This window comes from Macaca mulatta, chromosome 6, assembly GCF_049350105.2.
Source record: "Macaca mulatta isolate MMU2019108-1 chromosome 6, T2T-MMU8v2.0, whole genome shotgun sequence".
Taxonomy (NCBI): domain Eukaryota; kingdom Metazoa; phylum Chordata; class Mammalia; order Primates; family Cercopithecidae; genus Macaca; species Macaca mulatta.
The window spans coordinates 135,217,364-135,231,745 of record NC_133411.1 but is presented as its reverse complement, the minus strand read 5'-3'; the positions used below and the strand labels follow the sequence as shown (position 1 = coordinate 135,231,745).

Sequence of the window (14,382 nt, the reverse complement as noted above, 5' to 3'; positions counted from 1 at the left end):
CATACATGACTTCTGTTTGAGTTCCAGCGTTAGCCAGAGTCTAACATATATTGCCAACCCTCTCCCTGCCCAGAACTCTTATGGCTGGCTCTAAGGCAGATCGGGTGTTTATTCCATATCCTTGATGATAAACTGTGATTTTGTTCTGGGGAATGTCCCTTTTCCCATTCAAGTGTATGATCATATTTTCAAGCAATCGCATTTACATTCAGCCTGGAAACTTTCTGCCCAGTTCTCAAGTTCTACCGCCAGCAGCTTGGATACTGCAGAATGCTGATTTAGCTCATAGGCTGCATTGAGCCACATTGCCATGGTAACCAGCAGACAGACCTGAGAGAAGCAAGGCTGCAGAGAAACTGTAGCCATCACCAAACAGCAAATCAAAGGGAAGTGTCTCAGGAGAGATTTCTAATTATCACACATTTGTCCTTGCAGCCAAACCAGGATGCAATGGAAATGGTGCCTTTGGCACTAGCATCTTAGGTCACAAAATCAGGTAAACTTTCCTGGGCTCCTTTGGGAATGCCACAGAGTCTCCTGCTGCCTTAGGTGTATTGAAATAGATTCTTAGATTGACCTTTCCCTTAGAGTTGTCACCAAGTCCTTGGCAGTGATAACTCAAATGCTGTACAGCTTAAGGTATTTTATGGATGGCAAGGCAATTTTAAAAAGTCTCACACCTGTAAGCCGGATATAATAGCTAATAGCATCTGAGATGATTCTGACATCTTAACGAGATTGCCTCTGTTTATTCCTTATTTTATTCTTTTTTGTGTTCTCTTTAATATAAGCAAGCTTATTTCAATAATCTTTAATGCAAGTGAAGTACTAACTGATATGTTTATATGCAAATATATGCAAATCATATAGTAAGATAGGGCTTCTAGAGTAACAACTGGTAACATCCATGTTTACTTATAAAGAAAGTGCTCAAGGTTACAAAGCTGTCACGAAAGATTTACTAATAATTTGCTGGGGAAATAGTTGTAGAAATCCTTTTTCTGCTTTTAAATGTGCTGAGATCAAGGCTGTCTGATTCTTGAGACAGGGAGAATGTGATAAATGAAGACACAACATCACACGAATAAAATTCGAATTGCCTGTGCTAAGAGAGTGGCTTTGAACTTCTCCTTGCAGTCGGACCAAGCTGCAAAGGCATCTGCATTCGTAGAGGTCTTTAACGTATCTGTTCTGCATTAATTCATATTTCTGAATGGCATATGCTGGAGGCTGGCCTGAATCACCTTTGTTTTATTAAAGGTGCATTTAAGGTCAACTACCACTAACTGCATTGTTAAATATTGATTTAGCCATTTGAATTAATGTAATTTTCAGTACTTTTTCTACTTAATATACACCAGCACTCCCATGACCCAGTCAGACAGAAGATCAATACATGGGCACTCAGCTTGTATTGAAGCTGGGGTTGACTGCTTGCTTGTTTTCCTGTGAAGGCCAAAGTGTTCAAGATAATGGGCTACTGGTTTATCTACTTACCTTCTGCAAAACTTGTGAATGCTTTCATCTCTTGCAGGATGTTTTTGACCTATTTAGTGATCAGTGTCTCTCAGAGTTCTGAGCAATTAGGTTTCCCTTGTCGAGGAACAAATGGTAGCAAGAAAGCAAAAACCCAAATCTGAAACATTAAAATAGCCAGGTCGGCACTACATGGATTCACATTTCAAGCCTTGAAACAAGCCTTAGGTTACTTTACTCAGCACTTTCATCTTACTGGTGATGAAACTGAGAGTTTAAATGACTTTTCAAACTGCTGGAGTCAGAACTAGAATCTTTGACTTCTAAAGATTCACTTTTCATTGTACTTATTGACTTGTAGTATGTATCATTTATTTTTCTGCAAACTGAGGCAAAGTAAAGGAATTTTGTGACCATATTCATTAAAAATATCATTGTATCAGGCTTAGAGGAGGTTGGTATTAAAATGAAATAGTTTATTTTAGTAGACTCTAAATGGAGACTCCATCCCTATGAGCTGCCAGGAGAATATTGCCTCCTTGGTAAGCTCTCAGCTTAGCTCTCTAATCTCTAGATAATACCAACTGGCTTCACTTACTCTGGTTTATTGAGATCAATTGATCTGTAGTTGGTGTACGTTCTTTTCCTGCCTACCCTCCAGTTAAGCCTAGAGGTGCCGGGGGCTGTCTTTGCCACTGTATACAAAAAGTCTGCCTAAGAATGCAGCAATCATTTGAGGAAACAGTCAAGAGTCAGAGACCAAGCCCTGGCAATGTGAAGTGTCTGGATTTAGACATGCCTACACTTAGTGATACCCCTGAAAATTTAGATTATGTAAGTGAGTAAATACCCTTATTTGCTTAAACTGTTTTTTTTTTTTTTTAAATACAACAAAGAGTCTCAACTTCCTGATGAATACATAAGCTGAGTTGGGTATTTGAGAAATACTTGGATCTTGATGGTGTAGTATCAAGCTTCAAAATCATGGGGTAGTTTCACAAAAATTTCTTACAGCATTTCTAAATGTGTTACAACAGGCCAGGTAATAGGTCTCAGGTAAACATCTATATCCAAGATCCCTCCTTTCAGTCTGTATCTAGACAAACACATGTACAGTATGACCATTGTAAACTGCCATTTTATGTTCAAAGTCATTACATAATGTCAGTGCTTCCAGGGTTCAATAATACCTTAATGATGGTAGGGTATTGTCTTCATTGTAAAAGCTAAAGTTGTCTAAGTTGGTTTTTTTGGTCAAAACTTTCACTTTAGGAAAATTTTTCTGTTCCAAAACTGAAATTGATTATTAAGAAAGGAAAGCACAGAGATTGAAATTACAGACTTTTTAGCCCTGGAAGAATAACCTTGGAGATGGTTCGAGACTCTCAATTTACAGTTAACACTGAGGCCCTGAGGGTTTAGATGACTTGGCCACAGCTGTACAGCTCCTTTAGTGGTGGAACTGACACTAATACCCCCATCTCCAACTGGAGCACTTTCCTCTGTTCTGACATTGACAGCCTGATGGACTTGCTTGTCTCCTCTTACTTGGTAGCATGCTGGGAGATACTTTCTATCACTGGGCTGCCTGCGGTCAAAAATTTCTAATGTTTAGATGATATAGGACAGTAGCACAATTTACTGACAGCTGTGGAAGTAATTTGGTTTATGTCCACATTTTCTAAGTGCAAGCAAAGGTGTTGTAGCACTCCAGTCCCTGTAGAGCTTACGAATGTAATTAGAAAATAGAAGTTTAAACCAGGCAAAAAGAATTAAATTAAGTGGAACAAACACAATAAACAGAATCAAATCTTTTGTCTCAGCACCTGGTTACAAAATGAGGCCCAGGGATCAATGATGAGAGACACACAGCTTTTAGGTAGTATCTCCACCTGCAAAAGATGGTAGTGGATGCAGATTTGTTCACTCCATTTCTTTGGGCAGTTTTTATTCACGTCACATAGACCTCCTCACAAACACTCTGCAGTTATATGCAATTAAATGAACTTATTGATGTAAAGGAGACTTGATATATTAAAAAAATATTAAATATTAATGATTTTTGGCTCTATGTATTGGATGTAGTGTTCATGGAGAAAAAGTCTATAAGAACTGCAACATCAAAATTATAAAATGTCTAGATGTGAAGTTCATAAAGCTGAAACTACTTTTTTCTTAAACAAAGGCAGATGCTTTGTGTAGATGGATATCTTTTTCTGTGTTCTAGGCATTTGCTTTCATTTTTGAAACCCTTTTAAGTGCTACATGAGGCACCTGGCCCTGGAGTGAAACGAGATTAAAAACACCTTGGGGAATCTTAATTCCCTCTAAATCACTTTTTTCTCCCTTAAAAAAAAGAAGTTGGTCTTGAATGAAATATGGAACCTTATCCACCTTGCGAATAATCTACTCTCTTCTCTTGCCCCAGAGTTCCAGGGCTTGCTGACAGATAGGGGGTGATTAAAAATTCTCATCGTGCCCATGTGCCTTGTGCCCTCTCCTTTGTCATTCTGCAGTTGGGTATCAAAGCTGTAGCATCTATGTTCTTTGAAGACTAAGCAGGTTGGACATGCAATTTAGATGAAAAACAATTACTCTGTGTTAGCTTGCTTTTGGCAAGAGTGTATTAAGGCTCATCTCACTGATGGGAAACAAAAGCTGCACTTCATCTTCATGAATTTCAAATGAGGGAGAGAGAGAGAGGAGGAAACAGTTTTCTGGCAGGAGCTTTTCTGCATAACCTTTCTCTGATGAGTGGGTTCCTTTCTTGATAGAATACCCTCAGTATTGGCTTGGATAATAATGTGTTTCTTTCGATGCACAGATGGTGCAAATGATCATGTGGTTCTACTGGTGGGGAGCCTTTGAAACACAAAAAGAGGGCTAAGCAGATGAAGTACATTCTGTGGCATTTTTTTGAACTTACGAAGGGAAGAGAATTAATAGCCATATTGTACTGGTATCTTTTGTTATAAATGGGTTTGGTTTTGAGAAAACAAGCAAACAAAAGGCAAATTTGCATATTTGTGAATCATCTACGCTTCGAGTGAAATTGAACCTTGAGAAAGAGCACTTTATCTCTGTGAGTTCAGTTCAGGTAGTTACACTATGTCACCAACTTGTGGATAACATGTCACACATTTTTTGTGATGTCAGAATGAGTTCTTGGCCTTGACTGTTGAAGACAGAGCATCCTGAGCCAAATGGGACAGTTGCTGAGTGAGGACACCAAACCTACTCTTAGGAGGCACCTATTGCCAACAATATTATCCAGATAAAAAACACAAAAGAAACATCAAAGGCAGTACTGAAAGGGAATAAAGGTCACCCCAGGCCAGCAGGCATCACATGTGTCTATAGGAATGTGTGTTAAGGGGAATAAGGCCAGATTTATGGATATGAGACCTGTGCAGTCACTTGAGGCCCTGTGTTCAAAAGGCCTCATGCTTGGTTTGATAAATGGTTTGGCTCTGTGTTCTCACCCAAATTTCACCTCGAATTGTAATCCCCATGGTACCCTCACATTGAGGAAAGTGACCTGGTGGGAGGTGATTGGATCATGAGGGCAGTTTCCCTTATGCTGTTCTCATGATAGTGAGTTCTCACTAGATGTGATGGTTTTATAAGTGTTGGACAGTTCCTCCTCTACATGTTCTTTCTCTCACCTGCCACCATGTAAGATGTGCCTGCTTCCCCTTCCCCCATCATGGTAAGTTTCCTGAGGCCTCTCCAACCATGCAGAATTGTGAGTCAATTAAACCTCTTTTCTTTATAAATTACCCAGTCTTGGGTATTTGTTTACAACAGTGTGAAAATGAACTAATATACTTAACTTGATGCTCTGTTCTAGCTGTCTTGAAATTCTTACTGACTTTTGAACTTGGAACCCTACATCTTCATTTTGTACTGGTCCCCACATATTTTATAGCCAATCTGAAGGAAGAGAGAGAGGTGATGGGGGATGAAGGGTATGGGGAGTGTATGCTATGGTTGCCTGCTGTCAAAGTTCTCCAGGTATGACATTAGAGTATAACTCTCCTACTATAGACAGTAGAGTCAATTGCTCCTTGAGGGCAGGCAGAGTGAATGGTATCTTCTGGAGACAGCTTTGAAAGAAAGGTCGCTTTCCCCCCATGAGCTACGTGTCTCTTCACGTATTCACCTCAGCATGTTATATTCTTAGAGTCAAAACGTGTACCATACCTGAAGTTAATACTATGTGAGTCACTTCAAAATAAGACATGTTTTGTTGACTCGTGGCTAACATGTAGAAAATCTATAATTTTTTTCCTAGAAAGTAAGGCCTAGATTTCAGTTCAGGCTATGAACAGATTTTTATTTCTGTATGATATTTGTGGTTTTAAGTTAAATTGCAATTTTCCCTTATAGTCTGTGGTTAAATTCTAATCCCTAAGCTAGTTAATGTTGGGGAGCTGGTAAGATTCTACTAAATTCTTCAACTTTAAATATATCCTATAATGAAAAAGTGGCTCTAGGCTTGATATATATATTGTAGGACATTTATGAGAAGCAATACAGCATAGAGAAAAGGCTTTTATTGAGACAGAACTGGATCCAAGTTCTGCCTCTGCCACATAAGAGCTCCACGCTGTTAGAAAAGTCATTTCATTGCATTAAGATGATTTCCTCAATAGTAAAATCAGGATAAGCATATTACTTTTCATGGGTTATGTCAGTATTAAAAGAAATAGCAAATATAAAATGATTAGAATAGTTCATGGCATGTGGTGCAGGTGTTTTTAGAAGTATATGAGTTTAGACTGGGCATGGTGGTATGCATCTATAAACCCAGCTCCTTGGGAGGTTGAGGAGGGAGGATCACCCGAGCCTAGGCATATGAGGCTGCAGTGAGCCATGATTGCGCCACTCTCCTCCAGTCCAACCTGCATGACAGAGTGAGAACCTGTCTCTAAAAATCAACAGCAACAAAACGGCATGAATTTAGTTATTTGTAGTTACCTGGCTACTATTCACTCTTCTTAATATTAACCTTATTGTGTGGACTAACCTCACTATTCAAAGTCCATGTTCAAATGAGATTTCATCCTAAATGCATTTAGAAAAGAAAGGAAAACAATCCAGAAAGTGTAAACTAACAATTTTTAAGCATATTTATTCATAAAATGTTTATAACTTTTCTATATAAAGTATGTGACTTTTTACCCAATAGGCTTAGAATTAGATCTGTATAGGGTGTACATAAAAATTTTTTCAACTCTGAATCTGAATGTTTCCCTTTGTCTTTTATAGCCTCCCAAATGTCCACATAGATAGTATCAACCCTTAATGCAAATTACAAGAATGTTATTTTAAAATGTAATAAAAAGTGACCAAGCTGACCTAAACCCCACAACAGCATGAATGGCTTTCATTTATCTAGCATTTAGTTCACTCCTAAATGGTAAGTATATCAGTTGTAAGTCCACCGCCATGTGTCTCCCTTAGTGAAGGCCCTATTTCATGGTTAACATCATAGCTGTGAAATTGAAACCTCTGCTTTCCATCTTATGAGGAAGGCCCTCTGTGTTGGGGGTTGGGGTGGGGTTTAAAAACATAGGATGTTTATAAATTCCTGATGAAACTTTAAAATGTAAATACAGTATATGAAAGAAACTTGTAAACATCTCTTGCAAACCTATTGTGTAGAGTTTTTAATACTATACAATTCAAAAATCTAGACCAGCACAACTACCATCTTTGGTGATGCATTGTTCATTCTGATTTTCCAAGCCATTGAGAACATTCTGCACTTGGTGCTGAGTGATTTCATGAACTGCCATCTGTGAACACAATCCTAAATTTATTCACTGTGTGGTTTTGATGAGGAGGCAGGTTTTTGTAGGACCTGTTTTTTTTTTTGTTTTTTTTTTTTTAAGTCTGGGTTTTGAGAATGCAGCCAAGTAATTCATCCCAGTCTACTCATATTTTCTTAAAAGGATATCATGGATGAACCATTAACCCTTTGAAATAAAATCACCCAGGAAGAAAACATGATAAAAAAAATAATGAAATTGTTATAATTTAGGGAAAAACTTCATAACATCTCAAAGTAACACCACATAAACTGTGTATATATTTTACAAAAAGAATCAGTTACACTTCCCTGACAGGATACTGAGTAAAATCAACATTAATATTAAAAACTTTCCATTCAAATTTCAAATTGTGTACTTTTATAAAATCACCTTATGTATATATCTACATACCATCATCTTTAAACTTATACACATTTCACATTGCTGCATAGATCTAGTAAATGTGTTTTCTGCCTTCCAAGGGACATGCATTTTTAAATGAATAAATCACTTAAATGAGTCAAAGGATTGGTACACTGTATTAACAGAAGGAAACTTCTATCACTTTTAGAAAATATCTAAGCTCTCTTTCAGAGACCTCCTTTCCCTCTAAATTCCTGGTTAAACTAAGAGAACAAAATCCAAAGTCAATGAAATTTTTACTAGAATAGTTCTAATTTTAATATGGTATTTGGTTGTAGTGGTAAGGGGGAGCAGTTTAGGAGAATACTGTTTTCTTTCCATAATTCTTTGAAGTTATTTATTTCTTTACCTAACTTTTTTACACTAGAAATTTTTGATTAGCTATAATATACTTTCATCACACCATTTTATGACTTTTAAAAATGAAGTTATAATAAGTAATATTGAGTGACTTGCATTAGGGTGGCCACTGTGGATGGACCCTTGGTGGCAGGGGGAATATGATTCAGAAAAAAAAAAGTCTGCGTCACAGTAAAAAAAAAAAAATATAGGTTTGGGGCCTGCTGACTTTCTTCAGCATCATGTTGCTCTAGAGCAATTGTATATATACAATTCTTTCTCAGACTACATGACTATAACACCAAAAGCAACGGCAACAAAAGCCAAGATTGACAAATGGAATCTAATTAAACTGAAGAGTTTCTGCACAGCAAAAGAAACTATCATCAGAGTGAACAGGCAACCTATAGAATGGGAGAACATTTTGCAATCTATCCATCTGACAAAGGGCTAACATCCAGAATCTACAAAGAACTTAAACAAATTTACAAGAAAACCACATCAAAAGGTGGGCAAAGGATATGAATGGACACTTATCAAAAGAAGACATTTATGTGGCCAAGAAGCATATGAAAAGCTCATCATCACTGGTCATTAGAGAAATTCAAATCAAAACCACAGTGAGATACCATCTCACGCCAGTTAGAATGGTGATCATGAAAAAGTCAGGAAACAACAGATGCTGGAGAGGATGTGGAGAAATGGGAACGCTTTTACACTGTTGGTGGGAGTGTAAATTAGTTCAGCCATTGTGGAAGACAGTGTGGTGATTCTTCAAGGATCTAGAACCAGAAATACCATTTGACCCAGCAATTCCATTACTTCGGTATATACCCAAAGGAATATAAATCATTCTACGATAGGCACATGCACACGTATGTTTATTGCAGCAATATTCACAATAACAAAGACTTGGAATGAACCCAAATGCCCATCAATGATAGACTGGATAAAGAAAATGTGGCACATACACACCATGGAATACTATACAGCCATAAAAAAGGATGAATTCATATCCTTTGCAGGGACATGGATGAAGCTGGAGACCATGATTCTCAGCAAACTAACACAAGAACAGAAAACCAAATGCTGCATCATGTTCTCACTCATAAGTGGGAGCTGAACAATGAGAACACATGGACACAGGGAGGGGAACATCACACACTGGGGCCTGTCGGAGGGGTATGGGGCTACGGGAGGGATAGCATTAGGAGAAATACCTAATGTAGATGATGGGTTGATGGGTGCAGCAAACCACCATAGCATGTGTATACCTATGTAACAAACCTGCATATTCTGCAAATGTCTCCCAGAACTTAAAGTGTAATAAATTTCTTTGTCTTAGTTTCTTAATCTGAAAAGGTGGTTGTTTAGATTGGAAGTGATATGCAAAGCACCCAGTACACTAGATAGAATGATATAGTTGATGGCTAACAACACTAATTACAGACAGGTATATGCTGAACCCTTCAGACTTCCTATTCTGCACACAGGTTGCAGAAAGCCAGAGTACTCAAAAACTTATGAAGTGCCCTTGAACTCCTTTCTACAGAGTGGGCTGTGAAAATCTACAGTAACATACATCCTTATGCCACAGAAAATAGAGTTGTGCTCAAAAATAGCCTTTTGACCTTTCTTTGGTTTTGCTTATAACAGAAAATAATGGATTTTTTTTTTTTTTTAGGTCTTGGAATACAGCATCATGCTAAAATGAAGTAGTTATCTTTACCAATAAATATGAATATTGTCCTTTTTTAGAAGGGTATTTTCCACTTATATTCCTTACATTATAAATATATAAAATCTAGTCATGTTTTATTGCTTGAAATCAAGACTTTGTTTAGCTTAAATGAACAGAACTTCCAATGCTGCCATTCTCAAATGCAGTGTTTTCTTTTGGGTGGTGAATTCACAATTTCTCTGTACTTAAAAATTAAAACACATGTGGCATTTTTTCCTTAAAAGCAGTTCAGTGATCTATTTCTATTTTAGATTATCCCAAATTTCTACTTAAGAACTATGAATTTTAATAATCAGCAATCAGGTCTTTCTACGCATCAGGCTGTTGGCTGTAATTAAACAAAATGCCTGGAGTTTTCCAGTTGGATGGATATGACAATGAATCAGTGATCAAAAATTGTTGTCGAATGAAACAATACCAATAGGGGCCATCTGCGTTTGCTCAGAACTCATATGATTCTGGCATGTATCTACTTTTCTATAAATCTTGAGCTTCAAAGAGGCTGAAAATTCTTTTTGTAATGATTTTTCCTGGTTGATTTTGCTTAATAAAACTAATGTACAGTTGTTGAGAATGAACACAGAAAAGGGCATTGGGAACATGTGGCTTTTGTCTAATTTCCAGGACAAGAGGCTAGTACCTTTGAAAACAAAATCAATTCTGAAAATGATATGGAACATATGCTAGAGTAATTTTAGAGTCTGCATTCATCTTCAACATGAAATCCTAGAAACTTTGAGAGTATTCACTGGAAATACAGAAATCCTTTTTGGTTCTGACACATTTCTTCTTCTTTCAATAAAAACCAGACCTGGGCTGGTGCCAGCATTAAGCCCTGGGGCAGCTGGAATGAAGCTGACACCAGGTGAAATTCCACGATCTATCATACCAGCTACACAGGGAACTTAAATACTTCACCCCCAACATTTTGACACAATGCAATTATTTTGTTTTTGACAGACAGCATTTGTTTGTTTGAAAAGGTTATTGCTAAAAGTACCATCTTCAGATAAATGTACTCAGATTTGTATTTTAGATGTATTTCACAGCTGCACTTTTATAAATAGGTCGAAAAATAGCTAGATACTGATTTATGTTTGACAGCTCATTTTGGTGGTATTCAGAATTTCTGCAACGATACTTTGGCTTGTTCCCTTGAGTCTTCACAGCTCATGAAAACTCCAAACAGCATTAAAGGCACAAAAAAAATCTTTAATATGATATGTTCAAACCTCAGTGGATTATCTTGCTCCAGATTTTCCAAACTAGCTTCAGTTTGGAACCATTTCCTTCAATTCTTTGTTTGAACAATTATTGCAGTTGGCTGAATATGTTCAGTGAATAATGAAAGGCTTGCTCCGTGTTAATTTAGACAAGAAAATGGGCCAGGTGTAGTGGCTTATGCCTGTAATCCTAGCACTTTGGGAGGCCAAAAGTGGGAGGATCCCTTGAGCCCAGGGGTTTGAGTCCAGCCTGGGCAACATACAGAGACTCTGTCTCTAAAAAATAAAAAAGCCAGGCATGGTGACACCACACCTGTAGTCCCAGCTTACTTGGGAGGCTGAGATGGGAGAACTGCTTGAGCCCCGGAGGTGGAGGCTGCAGTGAGCTGTGCTTGCACCATTGCACTCCAGCCTGAGTGACCAAGCAAGACTGCCTCAAACAAACAAAAATTGCCCAGGCCAAAGTGCCGTATCTGTGGATAAGTGTGCTTTTTATATATTGGTTTTTCCTGTTGGTAAAAAACCATGGATTCTGGAACCTGACTGCCTGTCTTCCAAATGGCCTCTGAAGGGAATGTTGCATATGTTTCCAAACTTCTTGTTTCAGTTTCCTCATCTGTACATTTTGGACACTAACAGCGTATCCATTTCATGGTGAGTTATGAGGATTAAGCAGGTTAATACACATGGAAAATGTAGAAATGCTTGGCTTATGGGGGATCTGCAATTATATATGTATATATGTATACATATATGTATATGTTTGTATCTATACCTAGATGTGTATATATTATATAAACTAGTACAAATAGTAACTGATAATAATCTTTCATCTTATTCCTGCTTCCATCATTGATTATGTGAAAGTTGTACTACCAAATGTGTTGAGTAGCTTATGAAATAACTGAACTAGACTCTATCAAAGATATAAAGAAAATACATGTAGCTGTTTTGAAAAAAATTATCATAAATTCTCTCATTTGATCCTCAAATATTTTCAAGGTCCAGAGAGGATTTAAGTTGCTGGAACAATCCACCTAGTCTTTCAGATGTGATTATATAATTGATGGGATCTGGATATCACTGATCACAAAACACAATAAAGGACCTGAGGCAACATCTTTGTACTTTCTCCAGGTGGGGAAAATGTTTTTGTTCTACTTGGTAAATGGCCTCTCCAGTGTTTCTTGGAGACCTCAATAAACGATTATTTTCCAGCATTCTATCACATGCCAAATGTTTTACTCTCATTTCCCTGAGGTTCTGGTCTGTCAGCACTTGTCCTGAAGCTGAGTACAGACATGGCATAGGTAAAGTGCACAGTGAAGATTGCTGCAGGAAAGTCTGAAGCCCTTCCCTCTTGAAGATGAAAAATCTTCTGGCCTCACCCTCACCCCTCCAGATCTTAAGACTGACTCTCGTTTGAAGATGTGTGTTTTGCTTTACTTTCCTCTGTGAGTGCTCAGCACAGAGCAGTATCTACTTTTCCTGTTTTACATTTTTCATTTTAAAGATCCAATTACCTCAAGTCCTTTTCTTGAATATTGCAGTGGGCCTGCTGACCTAATAATTCTCTCACCTCTAATTTCCATCATCATCTCTACTTGAAGCTGCATCACACATACACCCACCTGAATGTATGAGATTCCCCCGCCGCAGGAAGAAATGGCTCATATCATTTGAGAGCCTAGTCTCAAGGGCATCATCATTGCTGTTTCCTCATGTTCAATGGCATTTTCTGGTGTGTCGTATTAGATTTAGTTACGGTATCACCAACTATAGTAGTGCAGCCACTCTGCTCTTCAGAAATGCTGAAACAAGCACAGTTTGGAGGTGCTAGGAAAGTCCATTGCTCAGTGAGTTTAAAGGTTCAATAGTTTGGAAGCTTTTCTAAGTTCATTCCTTTATCATTCTCTGTGGCTGCTAGAGCTAGCCAGTGGTTATGTTTTTTTCTTTTTTTTAATTTGATGTAGTATTGTCAAATCTCTGATAAATTTACATTTCCTTTTTCTTGGGGATTTGGCAATGGGAAGAAGTTTCCATTTTCTTGAAGGCGTTTGAAAGGATAACTCTGAACTTCATTTATAGAAAGTATAATGCTGTGAAATAAAGATAATATGAAAATAATGACAGCTACCATTGTTGAGGGTCTGCTTTGCACCGAACACCATTACAAGTGTTTGATGTATCATACATTTTTTAGCTACACAAGAATACAGTAGTCTTGCAAGGCAGGTATTTGCACTGTACCATAGGCAAGCTCAGAGAAGAGGGTTCTTGCTTAAGATGGCATAGTACAAAAGAGAGAGGAAAGCCTTCTTGTGACACATCCTCTCTTTTCTCTGACGAGGAGCTTAGCTTCTGAGATGCTCCAGTGCATCTTGTGGGTCTAGTGCATTTTGTTTTCTGGAGGAATTGCCTACTGATGGGGATGCCAAACAAAGTGCCGACCCACTGAGAAATAGCGTGAGACCTTCTGCTTCTCGGCTGCTTTGGGTCATATGTGAGTGTTGCAGTCCTTAGGGGAGGATGTGAGGTGGGTTGCCAGGCAAACAGGGCAGCTTGCCTTCTCCACAGTCTACTCATCACAGGGCCTGGCTGACATTCATTCATTCATTTACTTATTTTACGTGTGTGTGTGTGTGTGTGTGTGTGTGTGTGTATATATACATACAATGTATAATTGTATATTAAATTATATATTAAATATGTGTTATATATATTATATATCATTAATATATAATATTTTTATAACCAATATATATAACACATACCATAATTATAATTTTAGTAATTTGTGAGTATACTTTCAGTAGCACTAAATGCATTTACAATGTTATGTAACCATGACCATTGTCAATACCTGAAACTTTTTTCAACATCCCCAACCAAACCTCAATGCTTGTCAAACAATAACTCTTCCTTTCTCCCACTCTCCAGCCCCTGGTAACCTCTACTTTATTTTCTGTCTCTAAACTTGCCTCTTCCAGGTAGCTTGCAGAAATAGAATAATATAATATTTGTCCTTTGGTGTCTGGATTATTTCACTAAGCATAATGTTTTCTTTCATTCCTTTTTTTTTTTTTTTTTGAGACAGAATCTCACTCTGTTGCCCAGGCTGGAGTGCAGTGGTGTGATCTTGGCTTGCTGCCACCTCTGCCTCCAGGTTCAAGCAATTCTTGTGCCTTAGCCTCCCAAGTAGCTGGGACTACAGGTGTGCACCACCACATCAAACTAATTTTTGTATTTTTAGTGGAGACGGGTTTTCACCATGTTGGCCAGACTGGTCTTGAACTCCTGGCCTTGAGTGATCCACCTGCCTCAGCCTCCCAAAGTGCTGGAATTACAGATGTGAGCCACTGCA

General features: G+C 37.9%; 1 long non-coding RNA gene across 1 annotated transcript; it reads left to right on the top strand.

Moving 5' to 3' along the window:
* The first annotated feature begins 310 nt into the window (after positions 1 to 310).
* LOC144341246 (uncharacterized) lies at positions 311 to 12,331 on the top strand. The gene is made up of 3 exons (XR_013418127.1): positions 311 to 496; positions 5,327 to 5,490; positions 12,021 to 12,331. It is a non-coding gene; the product is annotated as an uncharacterized LOC144341246 (long non-coding RNA).
* The last annotated feature ends 2,051 nt before the right edge of the window (positions 12,332 to 14,382 follow it).